At 35.1% G+C, this 14,750-nt stretch overlaps 1 long non-coding RNA gene across 1 annotated transcript in view; it reads left to right on the forward strand.

Moving 5' to 3' along the window:
• Nucleotides 1-14,750, forward strand: part of LOC129047817 (uncharacterized) — a 1,037,663-nt gene that overhangs the window by 910,069 nt on the left and 112,844 nt on the right. The window contains exon 8 of the long non-coding RNA XR_010136497.1: nt 1,292-1,375. This is a non-coding gene — a long non-coding RNA (uncharacterized LOC129047817). The remainder of the gene's footprint in view (nt 1-1,291; nt 1,376-14,750) is intronic.

The following is a 14,750-nucleotide window of genomic DNA, read 5'->3' on the forward strand; positions in this document are numbered from 1 at the left end:
GCGGAGCTTGCAGTGAGCCAAGATCCCACCACTGCACTCCAGCCTGGGCGACAGAGCAAGACTCTGTCTTAAATAAATAAATAAAACATCTCCTAACATATCTCACTAAATGCTTTGTAGACATACTACCACATTTTCTGAATTACTAGGTTGGCAACCCTATCAAAAGTAAAACTGAAGAACAAGTGAAATGTAGTGGCTAAGAGTTTAGATTCAGAAGCCAAGTCACTTAGATTTGAATCGTGAATCAGCCACTTTCTCACTATGAGAGCTTGTGGGACATCTATGAACTCTCAATGCATTAGTGTCCTATTTGATAAAAAGAAACAATTGCACTGACCTTAAATGGTTTTTGTAAGGTTTAAACAAACATAAACATATTTGGAGTGCCTAGCATACTTAATAACAAAATAATTATTAATGATAATATTAATATATTGGCATTAATAGAGATGCATAAAGATGTTCCATAACTGAAAGCTTGTTTGCTAGTTATAAATTTGCTTGATTCACAACTAAGTTATCAAAGAATGAAAACATTTTTAACAATTAAAAAGAAAAAAGGTACATAGAGTGGATCTACCCCATAGAGCTGTTCCAGTAAACAGAAGAGGCCTGGTGTCCAAGCAGTCTGGAAATCTCCACTGACTGTGGTAATTGGAGACCTAGTGCAAGAAACTAATCCGGGAACCACAGGCCTCAGTCAGCAGTCACTGGTCATACGAGCGGTCCGTGCATAAACAATGAATTCCCAGTTATCAAGCTGCGGTTCAGGTAGAGAGATTCAGTCTTTCAGACCAAATGACAACCAAGGGCAGCCTATGGATGACCAAAACTCGAAATATTTGTTAGTCTAATGGGCATCATTGGTCTCTCTATGGATTGGCTCTCCAAGGGAACTCTTACATCTGAAGCATAGGTAACTGCTAATAGCCATGCTATATTTTGCAAGAAGATTTTGCTCTTTGAAATGTGTGCCTATTGCAGACAGACGCTTCCTCAGAATGTCAGTCCTATTACTAACATAGTGTGATTATTCAGCGTTTGAGGAGGGCTAGTCAAAGACCACTCAAAGGAGCTATAATGTAAAAGAAATGATTATCTGTTATTTATTGTAATAAATGGAATTTCACATTTTTTCTTTAAATTACAGATGATTTTGTTGCCCTCCACCAAATATTTTAATTTTACTTATTTATGACTGTTATTTTACTTATTTGATAATAAAGGTAAAAAGTGATCCCAACTCCTATCTTAATGATATGTTTATTCTTTTATGCCACATTTATAGACAGATCAAGATATCCTGACATTCTGATTATGTCATCAAATATATTTCAAGTTTTCAGTCAAGATCTAGATTGAGTGTTTGCAGGTAAAAACTTGTATTCCTTTATGTCTATTTACCTGGGTATATTATTATATATTATCATTGCCTGTAATCTAAACTCATATGAGTTCTTACTGATTATGTTATATCAAGAAATACCAATCATAGCTAATTCAAATATGACAAAGCTAATGACCTCTATTAATTTATCTGCCCTTACTTAAAGTGTCTTCCTTCACAATTTTTAAGGACAGAGAGAACTTTCTGTTAATTAGCATTTTCCAGACAAATGTATAGAATTCTGTTTATGGCTAGAAGCCAAAAAAAAAAAGACCTAGTATTAACTGGAACTATTTATTTATTTATTTCTCTCTATTAAACCTCTAGTGTTTTATAATACTGAAATAAAATAGTCACAGTGTTCTGGGAACAATTTACTCTCTTTAAGTTAGATAACATAAATTTGTGATGGGAAAACTTTGAAATGAAATTTCAGTCTCCCTTAAGCAACTTTCAACAGCTTACATCAAGTACAATAAACTAAGAGCATGTAAAGTCAATTTCTTAAATCAATCCATGTTATTCATCCACAAAAGTGTGTTCAATGATTGGGTCTGTTCCACAAAAGAATGAAAGCAAGTGAATTATGGAGAAGTTCAACATTTCTATAAAGGACTTAAGTTTGTAAAATTTATACTTCTTAAATGGCTTTTATTATGAGATATTCAAAGAAATCTGACAGAGATTGGATGATGAGTGGATCTATTTTTTCTTTGCTTTGTTCCTTTTTTTTTTTTTGACAATGTCTCACTGTGTTGCAGAGGCTGAAGTGCAGTGGTATGATCATAGCTCACTGCAGCCTCTACCTCCTGGGCTCAAGGGATTCTCTCGCAGTAGCCTTCCAGTACCTGGAACTGCAGGAGCCACCATGCCTGGCTATCTTTTTTCACTTTTTTGTAGATATGGGGTCTGACTATGTTCACAGGGTATTCTTGAGCATCTGGTCTTTAGCTATCCTCCTGTGTCAGCCACCCAAAGTGCTGGGATTACTATAGGCAAACCACCGTGCCCAGCAGATCTATTTTTTACTAGGCTAAATTGCCCAGTCTGGAAGGTGAAGACAATTCTTCACAGCAGAACATGAAAGTAGAATGAAACAGTAGGAAAAGTGGACAATTTAAAGAGACAATGCCGGCTTAATATGCTGCAGTTGAACTCATTAATTTGGATTAGAAATGCAGACTCAATTCCAGAAATGACCCATGAACTGGAAATTTCAGGTTCCTACAGAATATTATGGTCAAATACAGAAAAGGATAGAATAATTCCTTTATTTGGACCCTCAGATGAGCTGAGATCCTAAGAGCCAATGAAATTTAGGGGTTAAGATTTTAGGCTTCAAATTGACAGGCTTGGTCTTGTCTGCACTCTATCACTGGCTAACAGTTATTGCTGGTCAAGTTATTGAACCTCTAAGAACCTGTTTTCTTATCTATAAAAGCAGGCTAGTACTGGAATGTAGGAAATGGTGAATGAACATTTGTTAAGTGAAAAAAATATTTTAGAATCATCTATTTTCTTTAGTTTTCTCTTTTGTGGGAAATGCAACACAAACCAGAGAATAAGAAACAGATAATTGTGCCCCTCCCACCAATTTAATCACTCTCCTCCTAAACTCATGAAAGCAAGCGTAGGGGTTGCCTTTACATCTTCTTTCTTTCTTTTTATTTATTTATTTTTTTAATGTAGCTCATGACAATTTCTCATGGGTGAAGTAATTAGAAAGATGGTATTTAAAAGTATCAGCGATAGGATTCAAAATCTCAAATTCCATAGCATTTGAGCTTTGAATATATAATTATAGTCTCAAAGTGTTGGGTATGAATTTTTCTCTGATATCATGTTTTATATCTCTGGCAACATCTGACAATAGCCTGTTTAAAAATATGTATCTTTCTGTAAATGTATGAGTGATTATGTTTGACTACCTAACCTAAAAAATTAAGGTAAATATTTGGAAGGAAACAAGTGTTCTAAAACTGAAAGTTAGAAAAGTATAAGCAGAGATAGCCATAAATATTATAGGAAATAGCAATTTCAGTAAGCCAGATGAAATAGTGTGATCTGAAAAAGTCAAAGCTAAAATACCTATTAAGAGTAATGGCCCAAGCCATGCTTGTTTCAATCTTTTCTTTTGTTTATGATTTTAAAATATTAGCCAACTATATGATATGCATTGTGGAGAAAGGAATACAATCCTTTAAAATACAAAAAAGGTGTATGTTTTGGACCAATATAAAAAAATGCACGCTAATAAGGCTTTTTTTTTTCTCAATCTGGAAATAAAAAGGAGAAAAGAAATGTGATCAAAAACATTATCAGTAGTTCACCTCACTACAATGAGAGTACACTCAAGGACTGATTTGTTAGGTATATTCATTTCTTCTTTTCACCAACAATCAGCTAATTTTTCATGAAATGACTTACTGGTCTATCACAATATAATGGTTGATTTTGCTTCATTTTTAAAAATAGAGAAATAAACTTACTTTTCTGTATCTTTTTCAAAATCCAAAGGAGTCATTTTTATATTGAAGACAGTTTTCTCCCACCTGAAGTCAATGGAGCTGATAAAACTTTCACTTATTGCTTTGTACCCCAACTCTCCAATACACAGTACCTGTCAGTAGTTGCCAAGCAACAGTGACAAATGTGTGCCTCCTATACATTGGCATTCACTGCCGTTATGCTGTATTGTACGGTGAGTGTGTTTAAATAAGAATACAACTGTAGATCAGAATGAGACTCTTACAGTAAACAAGGATAAGTGGAGACAAATGAACCCTTTACTAACCATCTGTCTTTGACATTAGGCAATTTACAGGCCTTTTTACTCTTATCCTTTATGTGTAAAGATGTAAAGATTCCAAGAGCAATTGATCTTTTCATGAAACTTAGAAAAATGTATATTCATATTCATATTCAACTTAATGGGTATATGTATAGATACATTTGAGTGGCTTGAGGATGAAGGATTTTGAAGGATAGTGAATATGTAGGTAGGTGCTCTGAGACAGGGTTGTCAAGTTATAGGTATAAAGATAAGGATCTGTAGATTCTCTTTTCCCTGACACGCATTTTGTTTCAAGTTTGTTCACTAGCTCTTCAGTGGCCATTCTCATTATAAATTTAGGAAGCAAATAGTTACAGTGTAAAGATGCTGAAAGTCGATCTGTTTGGAATCAACAGTGTGGGCCAGGAGTCATTGTTCTATGTGCCATTTTTTTTTAAAGGGATATTTTGAAATACAGAGAAAAAGATATCTGAGTAACAGAATTGTTTTGTTTGTTTATGAGAACAGTCATTTGAGTAGCATTATACAAAAAACACGGTCTTTTCACATAAAGCTGTAAAAGTTATCAAAAAGGCTTTTCCACTGGAGTATGATATCAAATTAGTTAGCCACGACTGAACCAGGAACACGATTCAACTAGGTTTTGAAAGAACATACCTCAAAATAATAAGAGCCATATACGACAAACCCACAGCCAACATGATCCTAAATGGGCAAAATCTGGAAGCTTTTCCACTGGAGTATGATACCAATTTAGTTAGCCACTATTGAACCAGGAAGAAGTTGAATCCCTGAACAGACTAGTAGTAAGCTCTGAAATTGAGGCATTAATAAATAGCCTACCAATAAAAAAAAAAAAAAGCCCAGGACCAGACAGATTTACAGCTGAATTTTACCAGATGTACAAATAAGAGTTGGTGCCATTCCTACTGAAACTAATCTAAAAACTTGGAAAGGAGGGACTCCTCCTTAATTTATTCTATAAGGCCAGCATCATCCTGACAGCAAAACCTGGCAGAGACACGACAAAAAAAGAAAACTTCAGGCCAATATCCTTGATGATCATTGATATAAAAATCCTCAACAAAACACTGGCAAACAGAATTCAGCAGCACAACAAAAACTTACCTACCATAATCAAGTACCCTTGGGATGAAAGGTTAGTTCAATGTATGTTTCATATGATTCATCACATAAACAGAACTGAAGACAAAAACCACACGATTATCTCAATAATTGCAGGAAAGGCTTTTGATAAAATTCAACATCTTTTCATGCTAAAAAGTCTCAATAAACTATGTTTTGAAAGAACATACCTCAAAATAATAAGAGCCATATACGACAAACCCACAGCCAACATAATCCTAAATGGGCAAAATCTGGAAGCATTCCACTTGAAAACTGGCACAAAAAAAGGATGCCTTCTCTCACCACTCCTATTTGACATAGTACTGGAAGTCCTAGTCAGGGTAGTCAGGCAAGACAAAGAAATAAAGGGCATCTAAGTAGGAAGACAGGAAGTCAAACGATACCTGTTTCCAGATGACATGATTCTATATCTAGAAAACTTCATAGTCAAACAATCCCTGTTTCCAGATGACATGATTCTATACCTAGAAAACTTCACAGTCTCAGCCCAAAAGCTTCTTAATCTGATAAACAACTTCAATAAAGCCTCAGCATACAAAATCAATATGCAAAAATCACTAGAATTTTTATACATCATCAACAGTCAAGATGAGAGCCAAATCAAGAACATACTCCCATTCATGATTGCCACAAAAAGAATAAAATTCCTAGGAATACAGCTAACTAGGGAGGTGAAAGATCTCTACAAAACACTGTAGAACTACAAAGGAGAACTACAAAACACTGCTCAAAGGAATCAGAGATGACAAAAACAAATGGAAAAACATTCCATGTTCATGGACAGGAAGAACTGATATCGTTTAAATGGCCGTGCTGCCCAAAGCAATTTATAGAATCAATCTTATTCCCATTAAACTACCATTGAGATTCTTCACAGAACTAGAAAAAAACTATTTTAAAATTCATACAGAACCAAAAAAGAGCCTGAATAGCCAAGGCAATCCTAAACAAAAAGAGCAAAGCTGGAGGCATCATGCCACCTGACTTCAAACTATACTACAGAGCTACAGGTCTACAGGGCTACAGGCTACAGGGCTACAGTAACAAAAACAGCGAGGTACTGGTAGATGCATAGACAAATGGAACAGAATAGAGACCCCCAAAATAAGTCCACACACCTACAACTATCTGATCTTTGAAAAACATAACAAAACAAGCAATGGGGAAAGGACTCCCTATTCAATAAATGGTGCTGAGAGAACTGGCTAGCCATATGCAAAAGATTAAAAGTGGACCCCTTCCTTACACCATTCATAAACATCAACTCAAGATGGAATAAAGACTTAAATGTAAAACCCAAAAGTATTAAAACCCTGGAAGACAACCTAGGAAATACCATTCAGCACAAAGATTTCATAATGAAGATGCCAAAAGCAATTGCAACAAAAGCGAAATTTGACAAATGTGATCTAATTAAATAAAAGAGCTTCTGCACAGCAAGAAAACTATCAACAGAGTAAACAGACAACCTCCAGAATGGGAGAAAATTTTTGCAAACTATGTATCCGACAAAGGTTCCATATCCAGCATCTATAAGGAACTTAAACAAATTTACAATAAAAAAGAACAAACAACTCCATTAAAAAGTGGGCAAAGGACATGAACAGACACTTCTCAAAATATATGCAGCACAATCATGTGAAAAAAAGCTCAAAATCACTGATCATTAGAAAAATGTGAATCAAAATCATAATGAGATACCATCTCACACCAACGAGAATGGCTACTATTAAAAGTCAAAAAATAACTGATGCCGGCAAGGTTGTGGAGAGAAAGAAATTCATATACATCGTTGGTGGGAGGGTAAATTAGTTCAGTCATTGTGGAAGACAGTATGGCAATTTCTCAAAGACCTAAAGCCAGAAATACCATTTGACCCAGCAATCTCATTACTGGGTAAAGTACTCAAAGAAATATAAATCATTTTATTATAAAGACACATGTATGGGTATGTTCATTGCAGCACTATTCACAATAGCAAAGACATGGAATCAACCTAAGTGCCCATCAATGATAGACCGAATAAAGAAAATGTGGTACATATACATCATGGAATACTATGCAACCAAATAAAAGAATGAGATCATGTGCTTTGCAGGGACATGGGTGGAGCTGGAGGCCGTTATCCTTAGCAAACTAATGCAGGAACAGAAACCAAGTCCTGCATGTTCTCACTTATATGTGGAAACTAAATCATCAGAACACATAGAGGGAAACAACACATACTGGGGCATATCAGAGGGTGGAGGGTGGGAGTAAGGAGAGGATCAGGAAAAATAACGAATGAGTACTAGGCTTAATACTTGCGTGATTAAATAATCTGTACAACAACCCCCATTACAAAAGTTTACCTATGTAACAAACCTGCACTTGTACCCCTCAACTTAAAAGTAAAAAAAAAAGAATAGCCACTCACACCAAAACCTGTGACAATGTGTGACCACTTGAGTCATCACTCAGTTTGATCTTTGTAATCGCATAACTAGAGAGTACTCTTCTATACTCACTTATTTTGATGAGTATATCTTTTCATGGTTTATCTGTTAAGTTTATTTGTATTAAATAATCTGATAGTTTCCAAAACTTCATTTAAATCTATTTTAAAAGTTATTTTAATACTTGGAAGAAATATTTACTCTCTAAGTGTACAACTATGTTCAGTGAGCAAACACTACAGGAATAAAGATATTTGCTCATGCTTGTTCTCATAGATATCCTAATATGGAGGACAGTAAGATAAACACAATGAGTATTTTTCAAGAAGATTATTATTTACAGTATATATCTATCCTACTACTATAATAGACATGACTTAGAGAGTCGATGTTTATGTGTGTATGTATTTAACATAAAATTTATTTTAATTATAATCTATTTTCTTTATTCACATAGACCTATACAATTCATCTTCTTTGTACACATAGACCTATATAATTTATTTTAACATTAATTTATCTTTATATGAGTTAATATTCTATTAAAACTTTGATATAAGGTTGTTTTAAAATATCTGTCCTTCATGTATTCATTTTGTAAAAAAGCAATTTTTTGAAAAACTTAGGTACATAGTGGTACACATCATAAAAAGATAAGAGGAAAATCCCTAATTGCTATGCAAATGATTAGAGATTGTCACATTAATGAACAAAAGGATCTTGATAGTTCCTTACACATTTTAAATTCTGTAATTCTCTGAATGGCATTTAAATCTTACGTAAACTGGGCCTTTGAACCAACTAATCATCAGAAATTTTAATGTCAGAGGAAATGTAAAAGAGGTTAAGACAATTTTTCTGAGACTTGGCACTTTTATAGCCATGGTATCCACTTCAGGATATGTACCAAAAAGGATGCACACATACTAATTATATCAACCTGAGCCTCAAAGTAGTAGACAGATGTCTAAGCATACAAGAATAATCGGGACCTTTTCTTCACATTAACAAAATGAAATATGAAACATCTATTGAATATTCCAAAAGGGAAATAGTTCTCAGATAAATAGTTATAGACGCTGTATTCGTATCAATGAATGTAAAGTAATCATATTTGTTATTATTTTGTTTTGTGATTAGTAATAATTTTTAAATATATTTTTGAGTCTGGGTATAGTTTTCTATGGCAGGGATTACTTAAGATTTCATATATGTCAGATATTGCTTACTAAAACTCTACATTTTCTTTTGCAATTTAGTTTATTTAACCATCACATTAAACTCCATGAAAAACCTCATTAGGAAAATATATTGTACTAGAGAACAATAAATCGATATTTTAATAACCATATGCTTAATCTTCCATATGTTTACAGATTGTAAGTGCATTTTGTTGCTATCAAATATGAAAGTTTAGTGCCTGAATAAACAATACAAATGTACGGTTATTTAAAATATGTCCACAAATATTTTTTCTTATTTTTTAATACAAGGGTCTGACTTTATTTGTAAGAGTCAAGATTAAAGTTATAAATATAACTACTTTAAAATAGATTGTTCATGAGGTTAAAAATTATGTCAATTGTCCAAACTATGACATTTCTGAGGAACTTAGGTCTACCAATTGGTAGGTGAAAGTAAAGGATGAGTCAACAGGGAGGGCAATAATAAATTTCAAAGAAAGTAAAAAAGAATAAACCCCTTCCTCTTAAATTCTGAAATGAGAGAGAAAAGGAGTTAGGTATATTAAAATCACGTTTTAAAAGCTTTACTGCTAGTGTTAGCAAAGTAAGATTGGGTGGCTTCATATGTGTTAAATGGAGACAAGGAAGCAGAGACAGGCCAAGAATAGTAATGCAGTGGCCCTTCTTCTATTATAAGTACTGTAAATCAGATGTGAGTGCAAAGTAACCTGTATTTCATAGTGCTTCTTCTTGATAAAAATACATTTAAACGTTATCTAATTTTATCATCAAAATGACACTTAAAAACACCTAGATCAATGGTATTAACCAAATACAACAGAAGAGGAAACCAAAGCGTAGATTATGGGAATGTAATTCACAAAAGTTCATACAGCTCATTAGCAGCAGCAGGAGGAACAGAGTTTGGAGGCTGGTGTAAAACATGTCTGCAACAAAATGGCTAGTTTCCATAACCTCTCTGAACCTATTTCCCATCTGTGAAAGTGGACTACAACTTTGTCTCTAGGATGTTGGAGGGATTAAATTGAATTAGATAATATTTGTAAAAGTGCTTCTCATGTGGTCCATTACTGAAAAAATGTTAGTCCCTATTCCTTCTTCCTACCCCTATGTCTTTATTCCCAATCCTGAGCTTTTCCATTATTCTATAGTGTCTTTTTCAAAACTATTTTAACTTGTAATGGATGAGAAAAGTAATGTGTAATAGATACAAAGAGAAATATAAATATTGACTCAGGGAGAGAATTCAGTTTTCTAATTAATAGTAGCAGGTGTTGTATGGTGCAACATAGTTTCGTAGAAATGTTTTTCAGTCCTGCCCTGCAATACCTGCTGCCTCAGTTGTCCATCACAACACTTGTTCTGTTTCTGCCTATGGCATGTTTTGTAAATATGTTTCAACACCTGGGCCTTTGTGGGATTTTATAGAAGAAATAGCAAGATACTCTTTTACTTATGTTTTCATTAAAAATTTCCAACTTCCAAAAGTGATTTTCTTTTACTTGGAAATGATAAATGTTTTGTCCTGGAAACTAACAATAAACAGGATATTGGAAGCCACTTTTGTTCTGCCATGCAAAGCTTTATGACACCAAATTACTCAGGCTAGCATTGCCAATTGGTATTATGCTCTTGGGGCAGTAATGTTAAATAAACACTTCAAAAGAGTTCATCATAATCCTCCCATATTTCTACTGTGTGAATTTCAAGAGTGGCCACGATTTCACTATTTGAGCCCAAATAAAAACTTATTCATAGAAGTAAAATAGATAAGTCAATACTTTAACATTCACTCACTACTATAAAGCTCAATGTTTCATTAACAAAGAAAGAATGGCAAAGATGTTTCCATGTGCATAGTACATGCACGGTACTTATAGGAGAGTAGTCAGAAAGAAACTGGCTCAGCTTTAGTCTTAAGTTCATCAATTCAAGTATTCAGCATTTACTATACGTAATTATATGTAAGCATCTCTTCTGTTGTAGGCATAGTTCTATATCTCGGCTTATTTTAAAAAATGACACAGTCTCTGGCTGGACCTATTATCACGGTCTAATAGGAAGAAAGATAGGTTAAAAAATGGTACTTTAATATGTTGCTTGGGAATGGCCAGTTCTTATTAAACTATCAACTTTGAAAAATTAATAATGATGCATATAATTCAGTTCTTACAAGTATTCAAAAGACACATTTTCTGTTACTAGGTTCATAAAGTTGTGATGAAAATTCAACAGCTAATCTTTAAGCTCCTTTTTTTTTTTTTGCCACAACTAGGAAACTGGGATGATCAGTGTTCATACAGTAGAAGAATAACAATTTTAAGGATTGTCATGTTTTTTGTTTTTTTTGGTCTATATTTCTTAACATTGACCTAAATCAGCAGGCTTTATTCAAAAAACTCTCAGCGACTCAATGACATTTATACAGTATCTCAGCATGTTACCAATGTCTATTGACTTTTCTGACTTAGAACTCATCTTAACAATTTGCAATTTACTTTAAAAATGTTATTGTTGCCTCTTAGAATACTATGCTTGATTATTTCTCCTCAATCCTTTCAGAAAATTAGTTCCATTCTGATACTTTATTCTTCCTGTGTTAAATAAAAAAAGATTATTAGCTCTAAGAGTGTGGACTTGATATCTTAGCTTGTCCTAAACTCTCAAGCACCTCAGAGAAGCCTTAGGAGACATTTATTGATCTGGATTCCCTGCCATGTGTTACTCAGGAAAATATAAGAAATATTAGTAAACACAGATTATTCCCTACAGTAGTTTGTAATCTGGAAATATATGAAAGCTCATGATTCATGGATTAACATAGATATCAGTGATAAAAGGTTATAAACTATTTCTACTATTGACAAAAAGCCAAGCTCTGTACAATATTTAATGACATTTATCCTGAGACTCATATTTGAGTGACCAAGGCCTGTGACACAGCCCCAGGAGGTCCTGAGAACAGGTGCCCAAGGTGGTTGGGTTACAGCTTGGTTTTATTAGGAAGACAGAAGTTACAGATGAAGACATAAATTAATACAGGCAAGGTAGACATTGGTTCAGCCTGGAAAGACAGGACATCTCAAAAGAGAGGGGGTGCTTCCAGGTCATAGGTGAAGACAAAGATTTCTTGATTCACTATTGTTATAAGAGTTAAGCTTTGCCTGAAGAGTTGAAGTCAGCATAAAGAAATGCTTGAGTTAAGATTAGGGGGATTGTGGAAGCTAACGTTCTTGTTATGCAGCTGAAGCCTCTAAGTAACAAGCTTTAGAGAGAATAGGTGGTAAATGTCTCTTATTTAACCTTAAAACGTGTCAGGTTCTTGGGGAAAGATCTAGTAAGGGAAGGAGATTCTTCACAGAATGCAAATTTCCCCCATAACAGAGAGCTTTGCAGGGCTACTTCAAATTGTGTCAAAGGTAATATTATTTTGAGATAAAATGCTTTGATTTCCTTAAGGACTTGCTATCTGTTGTGTGATGCTATACTAGAGTTGGGTTGGAGTTGAGTATCTTATCGCTACAGAGTCTGTTTTGTTAGTCTTATGATTTCTACTGTAATGTTAATGTTGGTCATAACAAGGTATGTCTGACCTCCGCTTCCTTCATGGTCTGAACTAGTTTTTCAGGTTTCTTTTAGATTGCCTTGGGCAAGAGATGGTTACATTCAGTTGGCTGGGGGTGTTTGGAATTTAATTTTTGGTTTACACTACTTGTAACACTTCTGATTCCAATAACATGGGATTGTTTTCACACCAAGAATAAATTCTCTAACCTCCAAACACCAATTCAATTCAATTCAAATACTACCTCCCCAGAGTTAGCTTCAGACCCTACAGGTTAAGGGCTCAGTGCCACAGGATTTCTCCCACTTCCCACACCAATTGCAAGTCCTGGACTTCCTGTACTTCCAGCCAACTAGCTATAATTTGGAGGTTCCCATAAATCCTTCCTTGGGTTCATTAATTTTGCTAGAATGGCTCATAAAACTTTGAGAAAGCAGTTTACCTATCATTATCAGTTTATTGTAAATGATATTATAAAGAATAGAAATAAAGAAGGGTAAGATCTGGATGGGTCCTGAGCACAGGAGCTCCTGTCCTGGGAGCTAGGGGTGGAGGTATCCTGCTCTCAAGCACGGGTGCATTTACCAACCCGGAAGCTCTCAGAATCCTGTAGGTTAATGGTTTTTATGGAGGTTTCACTACATGGGCATAAGTGACTACATTAGTTTTGGTGATTATGACATTTTGATTTAAAATAAGATATATATTTATATTGCCAGTGGAAGAGATCCGAGTCACCCCGAGAGTTACCAGCAGCGTATCTGTACAGGTCTGTAGCAAATTCAGTCCTTGCTTCTTCAGAAGAAAGAATTCGACTGGGGGCGTAAAGCAGAAAATGAGACTTAGGCAAGTTCCAGAGCAGGAACAGAAGTTTATTTTAAAAGTCTTTAGAACAGGAAAGAAAGGAAAATTTGCTTTGAAGAGATCCAAGTGGGCACCTGAAGGTCAAAGAGAGAAAAAGAGAAGAAAGAAGAAGCCCCTTTAACCTTGACTCTAGGACTTTACAAAGTCTTCTCTCTTGCATGATTCTTCCCTTAGGGTGGGCTTCCTGCGTGCACAGTGTTTTCCTTACCCTATGGAATTGAGCACGGGCAGTGTGTTTAGGGAATTATACACACGTCCGTCTGAGGCTTTCTTCCCTTGTCTGGTGGTGTGTGCCCTGGGAAGATCATACTTTGCCATTTTTATTTATTAACATTCATGATCAGGAGGCTGCTTCTCCTTGGGGCCTGCATTCAATGAACACTTTTAATGTTTTAATAGGTGCAGACCATCAGGAGATTTTTCTCTCCCAGGCTGTTGAATTATCATTCTTACAGAAGCAATGTGATAATTGCCAAACCATCACCATCTAGTGGGTTGGGGAGGAGCTCTCTCCTGCCCTTCTCCTTTTTAACTACCTGTAACATTTATATATATGTATATGTATATATATACATGTATATATATGTGTGTGTATATATATATACATATATATATATACTTGTGTGTGTATATATATACATGTTTATATATATGAAATTCATCCCAGTTTCCTGGCACATGGCTTTCAAAACCCTTGGAATCTCCAAAATGATAAGTATCTTTTCATGTGCTAGTGAGATGACTGATGGGGCTCCTATATAGCCTCAGGAGGGAGGTTGGTTGCCAAGGAAATCAACCTTGTGATTAGAGGGTTGGAACTTTTTGTCTCCCCAACCCACCTACAGGGAGCAGAGTGGAGTTTGTTTTTGTTTGTTTGTTTGTTTGTTTGAGACAAAGTCTCCCTCTGTCACCCAGGCTGGAGTGCAGAGGCATGATCACAAATCATTTAGCTTTGACCTCCTGGGCTCAAGCCATCCTCCCACCTCAGCCTCCTGAGTAGCAGGGTCTACAGGCGTGTGCCACCATGGCCAGAAAAATTTTTATTTTTTATAGAGATGAAGTCTCACTATGTTACCCAGGTTGGTCTCAGATTCCTGGGCTCAAGTGATTCTCCCTCCTCAGCCTCCCAAAGTACTGGAATAACAGTCATGAACCACTGTGCCCCAATGTAACAATCACTTTTAATCCCCATGAAGCTCTTTGAATAGTGCGGCTTTCTCAAAATCGTAGTCAGCTTTCTATATATTTGATTGCAGTAAACTCTATATGGTTGGACATACCTTAATCAATTAAAACATTTCTAAGAATTTTTTTGAAGCCTGAGTTGATTCAGACCAGAAATTGACTC

Source organism: Pongo abelii, chromosome 13 (genome assembly GCF_028885655.2).
Source record: "Pongo abelii isolate AG06213 chromosome 13, NHGRI_mPonAbe1-v2.0_pri, whole genome shotgun sequence".
Taxonomy (NCBI): Eukaryota; Metazoa; Chordata; class Mammalia; order Primates; family Hominidae; genus Pongo; species Pongo abelii.